The sequence below is a fragment of the Hevea brasiliensis genome, chromosome 10, assembly GCF_030052815.1.
Source record: "Hevea brasiliensis isolate MT/VB/25A 57/8 chromosome 10, ASM3005281v1, whole genome shotgun sequence".
NCBI lineage: Eukaryota > Viridiplantae > Streptophyta > Magnoliopsida > Malpighiales > Euphorbiaceae > Hevea > Hevea brasiliensis.
This window is the reverse complement of record NC_079502.1, coordinates 5,738,729-5,755,497: the sequence shown is the minus strand read 5'-3', so window position 1 is coordinate 5,755,497 and position 16,769 is coordinate 5,738,729. Positions and strand designations below refer to the sequence as shown.

Sequence of the window (16,769 nt, the reverse complement as noted above, 5' to 3'; positions counted from 1 at the left end):
ATGGATGGGAAAATGTATTATTGGCCTACCTAATTTTATTGAAACATGTAAACTAGAAGACTTTTTCTTTGATAAAGGATGAGATTAATCATTCCATTTTCTGTATCGCTCTCATACATATAAATATTATCTAATAAAATTATTATATTTTCTATTTAAAAGAAGCCTCTATATATTCTCCTCTGAGAATCCCATTTCAATTTTCATGGCTTTTTAAACAGTGTTTATTCTCCAGTATTTATATGGCTTTCTTTTTTTCTTGTTCAGTTTTTTTCCCTCTCTTTGCTTCTCCTAGTAAGCATGTAGAAATCAAGAATTTCAACAGTCAGTCAAGGAGCTGAAGGAGAAAGCAGAAGAACTAAAAGAGGTGAAGGATGGCTTGAAAGTTAGGTAATTTTATGTCATTATTATGTTCATGCCTTGTAACTTTAGCTTTATTAGTTAATAGGCTGAGACATACTTTTGTATGTCAAGGGAGGGCCTGAGATGGTGAAATGGCGAATGCAGAATGAAGCAGACAACTGAGCAGCTGTTCCTGCATGTGGATGGTGTTTGGAAAGAGGCTGAAGCTATAGCAAAAAATGTGTTTTTCAGATAGATCTTCGATCTGGTCATCTTTGTTAAGAAGTTGACTTAGTTGTTGCACTTCCTATTTAGCTGCTGTAGTTTTCTTTTTTCTGTTATGTTTTTTATTAATTGACTTGTTCTACTGCATTTTAGTCATTATTTCCATTTTTCTAGCTAAGTTGTTAAACATGGAGGCATGTTCCATGGTTGAGCTGAAATATAGGAATTTCTATTATATTATGAGTCAGATTTAAGCTCATTTGCGATTAATAAAAAAATATAATACATCAAATATTCTTCTTTTCTCTCATAATTCTTAGTTTGCTCCATCAAATCGTATCGTGAGCCCTTCTTAAGGGACTTGTGAGGAATTTGAGTGTATTTTTCCACCAAAATAGAGGCTTGAGTCTTGAAACTCCTTTCAATGCCATTGCACCTCCCGTGTTCAATGGAGAAAATTATCAAGTTTGGGCAATCGTAATGGAGGCTTACACGGATGCAAATGATCTTTGGGAGGTCGTTGAGGAAGACTACCAAGTGCTTGCACTACCCGACAATCCTACAATGGCTCAAATGAAGAGTTTCAAAGAAAGGAAGGGAAGGAAGTCCAAGGCCAAAAACTGCTTGTTTGCTGCAGTTTCATCCTCAATTTTCACCAAAATCATGTCCTTGAAAACAGCCTTTGATAGATGGAACTATCTCAAGAAGGAGTACGAGGGAAATGAGAAGATCAAAGGAATGCAAGTGCTGAATCTGGTTAGAGAATTTGAGATGCAGAAAATGAAGGAATCTGAAACTATTAAAGAGTATTCAGATAGACTTCTCAATATCGTAAACAAGGTATGATTATTTGGTACTGAATTTGCTGATACAAGAATAGTTCAAAAAATTCTTGTTACTGTCCCTGAAAGATTTGAAGCTACCATCTCTTCTTTGGAAAATACTAAGGATCTATCAAAGATTGGCTTGTCAGAATTGATACATGCTTTGCAGGCTCAAGAACAAAGAAGGCTTATGAGAAGTGAAGGTTCTGTTGAAGGAGCATTGGCTGCAAAGGTGCAAACTATTCAAGGAGGGAAAGGGAAGTATAAAGGAAACAAGAAGGAAGGTTCAGATTCATCAAAGTCTGACTTTCCTCCTTGTAAGCACTACAACAAAAAGGGTCATCCACCATCAAAATGCTGGAGGAGACCTGATGTGAAATGTGAGAAGTGCCAGAAAATGGGACATCATCAGAAAATATGCAAGAGCAACATTCAGAAGGTTGTAGCTCAAGTTGATCTTCAGCAGAAAAATGTTGTTCAAGTAGCTGATCATGAAGAGGAGCAACTATTGGTAACTACCTGTCTTGCAGCAAGTCATTCAAGTGACAAGTGGCTCATTGACAGTGGTTGCACCAATCACATGACATTTGACAGGGATCTATTCAAGAAGCTGGATACGTCATTCATTTCCAAAGTGAAGATTGGCAATGGAGAATGTATCGCAGTGAAAGGGAAAGGCACAATTGCAGTGGAAACTTCAAAAGGTACAAAGCTTATCCGAGAAGTGTTATTTGTACCTGACATTAACCAAAATTTGCTGAGTGTTGGCCAGCTTCTTGAAAATGGTTTTAAAGTGGTTTTTGAGGGCAATCATTGCTTAATCAAAAAACTCAAAAGATGAAGATATGTTCAAAGTGAGCATGAAAGGGAAGAGTTTTGCACTAGATCCTCTACAGGCAAAGCAATCAGTCTACTCTGCAACAACAGTGAATGCAGAAGTGTGGCATAGAAGGCTGGGTCATTTTCATCATAGAGCAGTGGTGAATATGCAAAAGAATGAACTTGTTCAAGGTTTGCCTAATTTTGAAGTTGAACTGCCAGAATGCAAGGCTTGCTAATATGGAAAGCAATCAAGGCTTCCTTTCAAGAAAGCTACCTGGAGAGCATCAGAAAAGCTTCAGTTGATTCATACTGATGTGGCTGGTCCACATAAAACTCCTTCACTTAATGGGAGTAAGTATTATCTGCTTTTCATTGATGATTATAACAGAATGTGCTGGATATATTTTCTCAGGTTCAAATCAGAAGTGGCTGGTGTGTTCTGGAAATTCAAGAATTGGATTGAAACACAAAGTGGCTGCAAAATTCAGACGTTGAGGTCTGATAATGGGAAGGAGTACACGTCTGAAACTTTTAATGAGTTCTGTGAAGAGGCTGGAATTGGACACCAACTCACTGCTCCATATACTCCTCAACAAAATGGAGTCAGTGAACGTAAAAATCGTACAGTGATGGAGATGGCCAGGTGTTTGCTTCATGAGAAAGAGTTGCCAAAAGAATACTGGGCAGAGGCTGCTAACACTTCTGTGTTTCTGCTAAACAGACTTCCTACAAAGGCAGTTGATGGGAAGACACCTTTTGAGGCTTAGTATGGTTACAAACCTTCTTTAAAAAATTTAAAAGTGTTTGGCTGCTTGTGTTTCACTTATGTGCCTCAGATCAAAAGAGACAAGCTCAACAGAAAAGCTGAAGCTGGAATCTTTGTCGGATACAGCTCAGTTTCGAAGGCTTATAGAGTTTTTCAACCTAATACGAGAAAAATTCTGATAAGCAAAGATGTGCATTTTATGGAAGATGCTAAGTGGAATTGGAAAGGAGATCAGGCTGGTACAATTCCAAGTCAAGATTTAAAATTGCTAGAGTTGTCCGAATCCGATTTGGTTGATGATGAACCTATCAGAGGTACAAGATCACTTTCGGAAATCTATCAAAAGTGCAACGTTGCAGTTCTGGAACCAGAAAATTTTCAGGAGGCAAAAAGAGATCCAAAATGGGTAGCTGCAATGAAGGAGGAGTTAAGCATGATTGAAAAAAATAAAACGTGGCAGCTGGTAAAAAGACCTGATGATAGAAAGGTGATTGGAGTAAAGTGGGTATTTAGAACAAAGCTCAACGAAGATGGCTCTATAAACAAGCATAAAGCAAGGCTTGTTGTGAAAGGTTATGCCCAAATCCCTAGTGTTGATTTTTCTGACACATTTGCTCCTGTTGCCAGAATTGAAACAATCAGATTGCTGTTGGCCATTGCTGCTCAAAAGGGTTGGAAAGTGTACCAGTTAGATGTAAAGTCAGCGTTTCTAAATGGTCTTCTTGAGGAGGAGATTTACGTTGAACAACCTGAGGGGTTTGTTGTGAAAGAGCAAGAAGAAGATGTGTATTTGCTCAAAAAAGCATTATACGGCTTGAAACAGGCACCAAGGGCCTGGTATAGCAGAATTGATGAGCATTTGATGCAGTTAGGATTCAAAAAAAGTCTCAATGAAGCTACCCTCTACATTAAAGGTGATGAGATCAATTTTATTGTTGTTTCCCTGTATGTGGATGACTTACTTGTTACAGGAAGCAACTTGGAACTTGTAAACAAATTCAAGAAAGATATGCAACAGACATTTGAGATGACTGACTTGGGAGAAATGGCATATTTTCTTGGAATGGAGGTTCAACAAAAGGAGAAAGAGGTGTTCATTTGCCAAACCAAATATGCCAAAGAAATTCTGAAGAAATTCAGAATGGATGAGTGCAAGATTGCTACAACTCCTATGGGTAAAAATGTAAAGCTCAGCAAGGAAGATGTAGCGGAAAAGGTTGATGAAACTCTTTACAGAAGTCTAGTGGGTTGTTTGATGTACTTAACAGCCACAAGACCTGACATCTTACACTCTGTGAGTCTGCTATCTAGATTTACGAATTGTGCTACTGAAACTCATTTTTCTGCTGCTAAGAGAGTTCTAAGATATGTGAAAGGAACATTGAAGCATGGAATCAAGTTTTGTGCTAGTCAGATTCATGTTCTGCAAGGCTATTCTGATAGTGATCATGGTGGTTCTGATGATATGAAGAGTACTTCAGGCTATTGTTTTAATCTGGGGTCAGGAATGTTCTCTTGGTGTTGTAAAAAACAAGAAGTTGTTGCACAATCAACTGTAGAAGTATGCCAAAGAAATTATGAAGAAATTCAGAATGGATGAGTGCAAGATTGCTACAACTCCTATGGGTAAAAATGTAAAGCTCAGCAAGGAAGATGTAGCGGAAAAGGTTGATGAAACTCTTTACAGAAGTCTAGTGGGTTGTTTGATGTACTTAACAGCCACAAGACCTGACATCTTACACTCTGTGAGTCTGCTATCTAGATTTACGAATTGTGATAGTGAAACTCATTTTTCTGCTGCTAAGAGAGTTCTAAGATATGTGAAAGGAACATTGAAGCATGGAATCAAGTTTTGTGCTAGTCAGATTCATGTTGTGCAAGGCTATTCTGATAGTGATCATGGTGGTTCTGATGATATGAAGAGTACTTCAGGCTATTGTTTTAATCTGGGGTCAGGAATGTTCTCTTGGTGTTGTAAAAAACAAGAAGTTGTTGCACAATCGATCGCGTAAGGTAGTTTATTGTCATACCGCCGCAAATCAAGCTTTATGGCTCAAAAAGGTGCTATTTGATCTGAACCTGAAGCAAAATGAAGGCACAGATGCGTTTGTGGATAATCAAGCAGCGATAGCAATCTCAAACAATCCCGTTTTTCATGGAAAAACGAAGCACTTTAATATCAAATTGTTTTTCCTTAGAGATGTGCAGAAAGAAGGTTCTGTTGTTCTGAAATATTGCAAAACTGATGACAATGTTGCAGACATCTTTACCAAACCTTTGGAAAGAAGCAAATTTGAATTTCTAAGGGAAAAACTTGGAGTTTGCAGCATCAAAGCCAAGGAGGAGTGTTAAGAAGTTGACTTAGCTGCTGCACTTCCTATTTAGTTGCTGTAGTTTTCTTTTTTCTGTTATGTTTTTTATTAATTGACTTATTCTACTGCATTTTAGTCATTATTTCCATTTTTCTAGCTAAGTTGTTAAACATGGAGGCATGTTCCATGGTTGAGCTGAAATATATGAATTTCTGTTATATTTTGAGCTGTATTTAAGCTCTTTTGCAGTTAATAAAAAAAATATAATACACTGAAATATTCTTCTCTTTCTCTGTTAATTCTTAGTTTGCTCCATCAATCTTCGATATGTTCTATTATAGTATCCTTATATATGGAACACGAAATACAGAATAAAATGCTCAGAAAACACATGCATTTTGCCCCCATTTTATTGCTTTGCATCCCATGTGATGTAAAGATAGCACTTTGACAACTGCGTCGGCTTCTGCGCGAAGTTTTATTCTATCTTGTAAACTAACATGCTTGCCAACAGTTATGTTCCGTAGTTAATTTATCTGGGATATTCTCGTTTCTGTCATTATCCTTTCTTCCTTTGTACTAGCACATATGCATGTGCCTCAAAATTCTAAGTCTTTGATGCTGGTTGAGGTGAAAGTCCCTATAATTTTAGATGAATGGTTCTTTTTGTTAATTATTTATCATCCACACTTTTGCTTATAACTTTTTTGATGTAGAACACAGAGAACATTCAAAGGGGAAAATAAATAACTCCCAAATTTTCTATTATTTCTCAATTGTCAATATCAATAACAATAAGCTTTTTTTTTAAAAAAAAAAAAACTTAAATTATACAAGTATTTATTGACTAATAACTAGTCCTATTATTATAGGATTAGGAATCTCAAAATAAGAAAATACTAAATCAATCTAACTAGGAATATCAAACCAATACTAGCTAGGAAATTACTAAATCCAATAAGACTTTTTAAATATTCCTAAATAATAATAGAATTCATAAATTGAAATATAAACTTTCTAATTGTAATAGAAATTTGAATTAAAGATCTTAATTTCATAAGTAACAACTAAATCAAAATAATTTCTAAATCTAGTTTTACTTGATGGTATCAATTTTCTTATCATGAGTTTAAAATAGCATAGTCATTTGTAGAATATGATTTATTGGTTTTTGTGTTGTTTGAAGGTTTCTGCCAATGTTAAGGAGAATATTTCGGCTGCAAAAGAAGAGGTTTGCTTGCTGTTTGGATTGATAATCCTTTTGGAGAGTTGCTGCTTAATGCTTTGAATTGATTATCAGCATTAATTGTTTATTGCACTGTGTGCTTCAGGTCAAAGAAACTTTTAAAATTGGGAAGGAAGAATCTTCTGAGTCAGTTGGCACTTCAGATAAAGATGGTGCTGATGTAAAAGATGATAGGAAGGCCTCTTCAGGTAAAGAGACATACAAACAAACCGGGACTAGGGATGATGCAGAAACATTTTTTGGAAAATTTAAGTCAAGTATACCTTCCTCAAAGGTATCTTTGGCCTTCCAGAGATTGAAGGAAGCAAAGGTTACTGACTTTGTTAAGAAGGGGTATGATGTTGTGAAGGATGACTTATATGGTAATCCTAATAGGAGAAAACACCTGGAATATACCCCCCCTCCTTCCTTCAAAGGTGAAATGAGCACAAGAACAGACATTGTTGTTCTCCCCTCAAAGCAGTCTCAATGGAGTAAAAAGTGAGAAACATTTGGAGAAAAGGTAAGTTTATGTGTGATTGTTAATACGCCACTTGGTGTCAGGATAAGAAATATAAAAGAAAAAGTGTTTATCATATTTGTCTTGCGTCTTATGTTGAATGAATTTCTTCTTCTAAACCAGATGCAAGGTCATCCTTTATTCAAGCGTTTTGTTGGCTTTAGTAAGCCTGTTGTAACAAAGAGACAAGAGATATGATCCATTGTCTATCTCTAGGTTGGGCAATAATGCATTATGTTCCTCTTGATCTGTGTTTTAACTTCTGTCTTGGCTGGGATTCACAGATTGCACAGGACATGCAGGAAAGATGGGAGACCAGTGATAATCCTATTGTTCACAAAATTCAGGAGTATGCCACCACATCACCCCTCTCTCTCTCACTCTCTCTCTCTCTCTCTCTCTCTCACGCGCACACTCTTATGTCACATGAATTCCTAAAGAGTTACATAGGTAACAATTTTTTTTTTGTGACAGTGTTAGTGATACTATCTTTCAAGAAACAGATGCTGCTGCATCATTGAAGGAAATATGGCATTGAGATCCGTACAACCATATATATATATATTTTAAGAATTCCCCCCCAACACGAAAAATTCTTTCTTTTCCTCATTTCCCCTTTTCCTTATGTGTATTTGTATGCATCAGATCATTCTCTTTGATGGATTTTGTGGCTGAAGTTCAGGAAGCTGTTAGACCTGTCATTAATGCTTATATAAAGGTAACTCTGGGGTTTATTTGTGAGTTCTCTGTTCTTCTTCCCCTCTCTTTTTATGCTTTTACTTATTGTTTTTATCATGGAGATATCATTTTGAGTGGTGCCCATTTGAGTCATTCATATCTTCTATTTGTGAACACAAATGTTTTGTTTGTACAGGGAGACTTAGAAACTTTGAAGAAGTACTGCTGCCCTGAAGTCATTACTCTGTGTGAGGCAGAGCAGAAGGCTTTTCAGAGCCATGGTATATTTTTTGATAACAAGGGAAGAACTCTGCCTTGGTGTTTTCAGTGCATTTATTTGTCTTTGTTTGAGAGGATTTGCAGTGCTTTAGCTACGTTGTCATCATAGTTGATCAGTATTTCATAATTAGTATTCACTTCGTATGGATGAAAGCAATGTCTTTTTTCTAACCCTTATGTGTTGGCGGAAAACACACTTGAACAGACACAAGCGCGCGCGCGCGTTCATATTAGAAAATAAAATAGAGGGAAAACAAACAGAAGAATTTTTCATGATTTGGCAAGTGTGCCTGCATCTGGGGTCAATTGCCTGCTTTCTTTTTTTCTTTTTTGGTTCACTATTTATAGGAGAATATTTCAGTCCTATTTATATTGACCTTATTCTTATACTTCTAATGTAAATGGGATTTACATAATCACCCCTAATAATAAAAGAGCCCCAAAAAATGAACACAATACTTACTGCAGGGCCTTAAGTTCAATTCTCTTTCCCTTGCCAGTGGTCTTAGTTCCCTCTAACAAATATGAGCCACAACTCAACATTATGATGATTGCTATTTGCTGAATCCGTTCATGTCATCTGTATCTTCTACTTTTCAAGACAAAAGAAGTCTGTTGTGTATTTGAGGTTGCATGTCATATGGGTTATAATCCCCTTGTGTCTACTTATCCTTCTAAAACATTTTGTCAAATAAGTTGTTATGTTTAGTAGTATTTATTATATTGTTATTCTTCCAAGCAGACTGCTCTCATTATGATTGACTGTACAATTTCTCTCATTAGAGCTGGAAGAATAAAAATGTGTTAGAATGTGGTGATACACCCACATATTCAGTCACACTGATGAATACATATTTTGTGCACATTTTTCAATAATGGTGGATAATTTTGCACTTACAATTTGTATGAGATATAAAATAGCCATGCTTTTTGACATGCTACATGCACTTTATGGAAGTGTAAGATATATCGCTATGGTCCTACTCGCTATGACAGACATAAGTGTGCAGACTGGAATTATTTTATATTTGGTTTTTATATAACATGGTTAATGTAGTCTAGAATCAAAGATGTATGGTTGATGCTAACTTACGCATGTTTTTGTCTCGGTGCAGATTCTACATATATCAGAGGTGGAAGTAAGAGAGACCAAAATGATGGGAACCTTCCCAATAATTATTGTAGCGGTATGCATTATCTTTTCCTTTTCATTTTCTTTTCCTTATTATTTGGTTGAATGTTTCAAAAAACTCTGGTAATTGATGTCTCTGTATCTCGGAAATAATTGCAGTTCCAATCACAGCAAGTCCGCTGTGTGCATGATCAAAATGGTGCAATAACAGAAGGGGGCAAAGTATAATGTCTTGAACTATCTCCTAAACAATTTCAACACTTCCAAACACTGCCCACATAATTTCCAAATGTGGAATTGAGCAGGTTAAATACCTTTAAGCAAAACCTGCATAGGCTGCCATCTTAGCTTGCTACATTGACGCTAATCTTTGGATAAATCTTACGAGATTAGGAAACTGTTCAACAGATGGCGTTGCTAACAATTTCAGACGGGAGTTTACTAAATTGATGGCACAACACAATTGATATTTCTAATCTATTAATCTGATACAGTTGTGAAGAGCAAGTGATGCCTTGAAAATGTATTTTTCCCTAGTAAGCCATTAGTGCTAAACTGGGGGCTAATTTTACAAATTGGGAATCATAAGCTCAATAACCTTGTGCTCTATTTGTACCTTGTTACTTTTCGAGTATAACTTTCTCATAGCGGTTTAAATAATGGCTACATACTTGCTCCTTTTATCGTTTCCATATAGATTTTCAATGTGTTCTGAGAATTTTGGGTCGTCTAGGATACAATCCACACTGTCTACTATGCATGGGCTATGCAACAACTAGATCCAGAAGAGCTTGGAGAAGGTGCTATCTACCCAATATGGAAGCTAAGAGAGATGCAGCAACTTGGTATCCAAGCCCTCATCTAGGCTTCATTTTCACAATCAACTGACAGATGATGTAAAAAATTAGAAAATCCTCTTGTAATTTTGCCTGTCATTTTGTTTAGTTCTTTTGTTCTTGGTGCTTCTCTGAATTTTGTGCTCCAGGGAAATCTTTGGTTGATATTTGTTAAATTGATAGAATAAGGAAATTGGGTACTTTGCCTGTTTATATATGGTTGATATTTCTTGTTCAATTGATCAAAATTCTTAGAAATAGCTGCTGCTATTTGGAATGACAAATTTAATTTTCTTAAAATATTAGCATATGGTTCAAATGCAATTATGCGGATTAATCTAGGTGATGTGTCCACGTAATTCTTCTGAATTTTCTTGCATAAATCTATTTAGCATGAATTACGACACGAGGGAGGATTCACAAGAACTGGTAGAAAATTGTTAGTCTTGGCTACAATTTGCTATTAGATATGGGATGCTCTTCCCAAACATGTCTGTGTTGGGTCGGTAAATTTGATGATGAAGTAAGAGTTGCAATGATTTTCCACCAGAGCTTATAATTCCTCTAATCATCAAAACAAAACAAGGCCACATTTTATTTTATTGTTTATAACTGCCAAGAGGTTGACATTTTACTCTACAAATTTACTCCACGCAGAAACGGATCCTTCTCTAAATTTACAAGAAGGATTTGTAATTAGTGGCCCTGTTGACCAACAGCAGCAAAGTACTTGAAGAAAATTCTATTCAAGATCAGTCCATGGATCTCCTGGTGGGCGAAAACAGCATGGATTGAGGATCTCTACTCATTTTCACTCGTAAAGCTTCGTCTCGAGACATGTCGTTGTAGGAATTGGTGACAACATCGACGGGCTTGGCCCTCATCACTGATGTGTAACCAGCCATGGGGCTCTTCCTTGGTTCCCCACATGTTTTGAAAGCAATGTACTCGAATCCGTTGCTTCCTGCTCTTGCAACACAAGCATAGAATTGAGGGATCACAAACATGTCGCCTTCTTTAACCATTTCATCCATTACCATATTTCCTTTGTCATCCACTATTTGTACATGTATTTCGCCCCGAAGAGCATACACCACCCTTTGGTCTGTCATGGACCAGTGTGGCTAGTGCATTGCATTCTGCAACATTTGTAGCATCCAAAAATATTAGATTGATCTTACTTTTTAGAGAGAAAAAAAAGTGAGGTTTGGAGTGTAAAGTATAGATGAACCTTATCATTTACCGTTGTTAAATGATAATATATATACATGGACTGTGGAGGTGGCACACCTATACCCAACCTCATCTAGTTGTTACATAGTTGGAGTTTGTTACAAGGATAAATACATGAGGATAAATATATAATTATCTACACGAGATATACTTTATCACCGCCCTGCAAATCTAACCAGGTGAGGTTAGAATTGTGAGTCTCATCCACAAATCAGCATGTCTACTGCTTGGAAGACGCTTGGTTAGCACATCTGCAACTTGATCCTTAGAAGATATGTAGCGAACTTGCAGGTCTTTATTAGCCACCTTGTCTCTCACAAAATGATAGTCCACTTCAACGTGTTTCATGCGGGAATGGAAGATGGGATTAGCTATGGGGTAGGTGGCACCTACATTATCACACCACAGAGTAGGAATTTGTGGAGATAAAATAGACAACTCACGAAGCAGAGTTTGAATCCAAGTTAATTCAGCAGTTGCAGCACCAATGGAGCGATATTCTGCTTCGGTAGATGAACACGCTACCGTAGGTTGTTTCTTAGACTGCCATGAAATTAGATTATTCCCCATAGATATTGCATAGCCACATGTTGATTTTCTATCATCCAGATTGGATGCCCAATCCGCATCACTATACGCATGAATATCAAGATAAGAAGAAGGAGTAAGGAGCAGCCCATACCGTTGTGTGCCCTTCTAATAACGTAAAATACGTTTTACTGCAACCCAATGCTGCAGTTTGGGAGAATGAACATATTGAGAAGCTTTGTCGACCGAGAAGGCAATGTCGGGTCTGGTGATATTCAAATATTGCAAAGCACCAACTATGGTGCAGTAAAGAGTGATATTAGGTGCAGATTCAACACCAGTTGCTTGTAATTTCTCGTTCGGTGTGGCTGGTGTAGATAAGCTTTTGCATGTGGTCATATTGGCTTTGTGTAACAAATCCTCAATGTACTTTGTTTGTGTAATTAATAAACCCATTTTTGTATGATGAGCTTTAATACCCAAGAAATAGTCTAATGAACCCGAATCTTTTAATTGAAACTCTTGTTGCATAGATGCAACAAGGTGCTGTAAATGAGTATTATCACTCCCAGTTAGGATGATATCATCCACATAAATAAGACAGAAAGCTTGTCTCCCACCATTCGTATATGAAAATAAGGGTGTATCTGCAGCAGATGACTTAAAACCATTTTTAAGAAGTGCATTAGATAAGCACTTGTACCATTGACGTGGAGCTTGATGAAGGCCATACAGAGAACGATGAAACATCTAATTGCTTGATATTCCACCCCTGTGTAACTGCATAAGACAAAATAATTCTAATAGTAGTAGGCTTTACCACCGGAGAAAAAGTCTCAAAGAAGTCAATGCCTAGCCTTTGATGGTAGCCCTTAGCAACTAATCGAGCTTTGTACTTTTCAATGGATCCATCTGGTCTATGTTTGATGCGGAAGACCCATTTGCAACCAATAATATTCTGGGCATCTTCTCGTGATACCAATTCCCACATACCCGTTTGAATTAGAGCATTTATTTCAGACTGCATTGCATCATGCCATTGTTCAGATTTCATAGCCTGGGAATAGCATGTAGGAACAACTTGGGCAACTATAGTAGTGGCAAAGATCTTTGGTTTAAGATTCCCTGTTTGAGATCGCGTCACCATTGGATGAGTTTAAGTGGAATAGATGGTTGATTATGGGAGTTGGTGAGACCTTGTTGATGAGGTGAGTGGAGATGACTAGGTGAGTGTGGGCTTTGAGTATTAGCATATATGGAAGTATCATGAGGTTGAGTGGAAGTAGGTGGGCTATGTGGGAGAGTGGATGCACATGGTGTGATGTGATTATGCTGAGGGTGGGCCAAGGGACTATGTGTCATTGGAGTTGGGGTGGATACTGCATCAGTGGGCTATAGAGATAAGTGAGCTGGTGGAGGACTAAGTATACCATCTTGAGGAGATAGTGATACAGTTACAGGTTGTGGCGTCAACAAAAGAGGTGGAAGAGGTGCAAATGGAGCAGTAGTGAACGTAGTTGATTTATTGGCACTAGCATCATCAACACTTTTGAATGGAAAAATCTGTTCATGGAAAATAACATGGCGTGAGACAAGAATTTTTTTAGTAGATAAATTTAAACAGTAATACCCTTTATGAACCTTACTGTAACCAAGAAAGACACATTGGGTAGAGTGAGGTGCCACCTTATGAGGAGAATAGGGCTTAAGCCTTGGGTAGCAGAGACTACCAAAAATGCGCATATCGTTATAATTTGGAGGGCTACGAAATAATAGGTCAAATGGAGAAAAAGGCTTGGTTTGGTCAAAAGGTAATCTGTTAAGTGTATAAACATCACACTCAAATGCATAAGTCCAATAATGCAAAGGAATAGAGGCATGAGTAAGTAAAGCACGACCTGTTTCAACGATATGTCTGTGCTTTCTTTCTGCACAGCCATTTTGTTTAGGGGTATGGGGACAAGAGATGTGTTGGCTAATTCCATGTTCACGCAAATAATTGGTAAGTGCTTGGTACTCTCCTCCCCAATCAGCCTGAAAACATTTGATGGGAAGAGCAAAATATTTTTCAACCAAGTGTTTAAATTGGATAAAAATATTGAGAACATCAGACTTTCTCTGCATACAATAGATCCAGGTATATTTACTATGGTGATCAAAAAAGATAACATAGTAATGAAATCCATACACATATACAATAGGTGTTGGGCCCCAAACGTCTGAACAAATCAATTCAAGTGGTTTATTGATAACAGAAACTGAATTGACAAATGGCAACTTATGAATTTTACTGACATTACAAGCATGACACGGAACAATGAAGGACTTATTCTTAACAAAAGAAAGACTCTGACTGGACAGAACACGATCATTAGCATGACCGAGACGTGCATGCCATGTGCTAAGTTCCACAATGTGTGCTTCAGGCTTGATAGGAGTCAAAGAAAAGCAGCATGGTATAAAGGCCCCCATTACTCCAGCCTGTGTATAAGACCTGCCTCGTGGGGATATCCTTGATGACAAACAGATCAGGGAAAAACTCAATTGAGACATTATTATGTGAAGTAAAAGAGTGAACAGAAAGTAAATTGCGAGTGATAGTAGGTGAACAAAGAATATTATGAAGAGTAAAAGAACGATTATTAAGTGAAATTCGTGATGTACCAGTGTGGGTAATAGGGAGGGTATTACCATTTCCAACAAGAATTTCGTCAGAGCCCTGATAAGGAGTGAGATTGGAAACATTCCCCGTTTCATTAGTGAGATGATGGTTAGCGCCAGAGTCAACTGTCCATTGAGCCATGGAAGGATTGTTAGATGATGAGGCTAGGTATGTGGTTGGCTTAGTTTGTACAGTGTTGCTATTATGACGGAGCTTTGGCGAAGGACACTACCTTGCAATGTGGCCATGACCACGACAATTGTGACAAATAATATTAGGTGACACTTGTGCAGTAGAGGAAGAGTTGGTACCATAAGGTGGCTTATTGCTTTGACCATGAGCTTGAGACCTACCACCATGTTGATGTGGTGTCTTTGTGGCCACATGTGCTGATGGTGGAATTAGAGAGGATACAGCTAGTGCCTCCATTTTTAGTTGAGTTTCTTCACTCAACAACAATTCATAAAGATCATCATATTCAATTGGAAGATTCCGAGCCTCAATGGCCCGAATAAAGGGACAGTACTCACTGCCTAACCCTTCAAGAATGTCATTAACTAGAGTGTCATCAGACACAGGTGCTTGAAGAGCTACGAGCTGATCGGCTAGTATCCTGGCTCACCGCATGTAACTATCAATCGAATCAATGCCCCGAGATAAATGCTTGAGCTATTTCCGAAATTGAAGAATTTGAGTTCTAGAACCAGCGGAATATATGGATGCAAGTTTCGTCCAGGCTGCCTTTGTAGTCGTACTGCCAACAATTTGTGGTAGAATAATATCAGAAACAGAGGAGAACAACCAACTCAGGACCATTTGGTTTTGCCGAAACCAGAGATCATACTCAGGATTAGGCTTATTATCTTCAAGAAATTGGGCTGGCGGAGTGGTAGTGTCAGAGATATAATGAGACAAATTGTACCCATGCAGTAATGGCACCAACTGTGCTTTCCAAAGGACATAGTTTAAGGAATTTAATTTCGCAGAGATGAACTGAGCAACATTCGGTGGTGTAGAAAGAGAGGAGATAACAGTATTGGTGCTAGAAACTAAAGCTTGAGAAGAAGAAAAGTCTACCATGGTCAGATGGCTCTGATACCATGTAAAGTATAGATCAACCTTACCATTTACTGTTGTTAAATGATAATATATATACACGGACTGTGGAGGTGGCAGACCTATACCCAACCTCATCTAGTTGTTACACAGTTGGAGTTTGTTACAAGGATAAATACATGAGGATAAATACATGAAGATAAATATATGATTATCTACATGAGATATACTCTATCATGGAGTTCAAACTCCATACAAAATTCAATCAATAAAAAAAAATTGATTGATTGATAGATTATTACTGGCATGAAATGGCCTCGCTCAGTACTCATTTCCAGGTGTTGAAGGATGGGAAACTTCTGTGCATTTACAAGTTGAATTCTTCCAGCTTGCCTAGTGTCAAGATCAGCTTCTCTCCTGATGTCAATGTTGTATTTGATTTACATATTGCACATGGTTTCTTCAACCCCATTCTCCTTCTCCATGTTCCTGTGGTGCCTGTACTCCTCTCGTTCCTCCTCATTGGGACTAACGATTCGCATTTGTTGGTCACACTTGACGATTGTTTCCCTGCCACTCCTTCATTTCCTTGCAAGTTCCATCGGAATGTTTAAGGACTCTGCCAACGGTTGCTCGTCCATCGCACTGAAAACATTCTAGAAGGTGTCCTCAACACTTGGAGACCTTCGAGATCCTTGGCATCTCTCATCACATCTCTCTCGTCCTTGCCTGGATTGGCCTCCTGCCAGCATAAATCCCTTCAACAATGAATATCATAAGCACCGGTTAGAGTTGCAAGACTTCAATTTTGAAGTCAGGACTAAGGAGAATAAAGAAAGCGATTATATATGTTATGGCGATAGTTGATTAGTACCCTAAGGTTTTGGTCAAGCTGGTTATTATTGTTGCTAAGATCAAGAACGGAGAGGGCGACCAGATCCTCATTCCCATCATTGTTTGGGTGAATGACCGTACAAGGGTAACTTGGAAAGAAAAAATACTAAAATGGGTTAAGAATGCGATTAATTACGAAGAGGGGGTGGTGGTAACCGGTCAGCGCCTGGGACGCTATTCAAAATAGCGTACCAACTCCAAACGCTATTAATATTAGCGTCCTGATGCGGCCGCACGCCACCCCTGCAGGTACTGCAGGTGCTATAGATGGAATATTACGTCCCATTGAAAAGCAGGGTGCAGGACGCTAGTTTTATTAGCATCCTGTGTGTTTGATTGTGCAGTCGCATCAATTGGCAAGAGCTTGGGACGCGAATATAATTAACGTCCTGTGTACATTTCGTGGCGAATCTCTAGTCCCGTCCAAAGTGCCAT

General features: G+C 37.9%; 2 pseudogenes; one reads left to right on the top strand and one right to left on the bottom strand.

Annotated features, from left to right (window-relative positions):
- LOC110635315 (mitochondrial import inner membrane translocase subunit TIM44-2-like) lies at positions 1-10,204 on the top strand (annotated as a pseudogene).
- A 509-nt stretch (positions 10,205-10,713) lies between these two features.
- Positions 10,714-16,769, bottom strand: LOC110635316 (11S globulin seed storage protein 2-like; annotated as a pseudogene).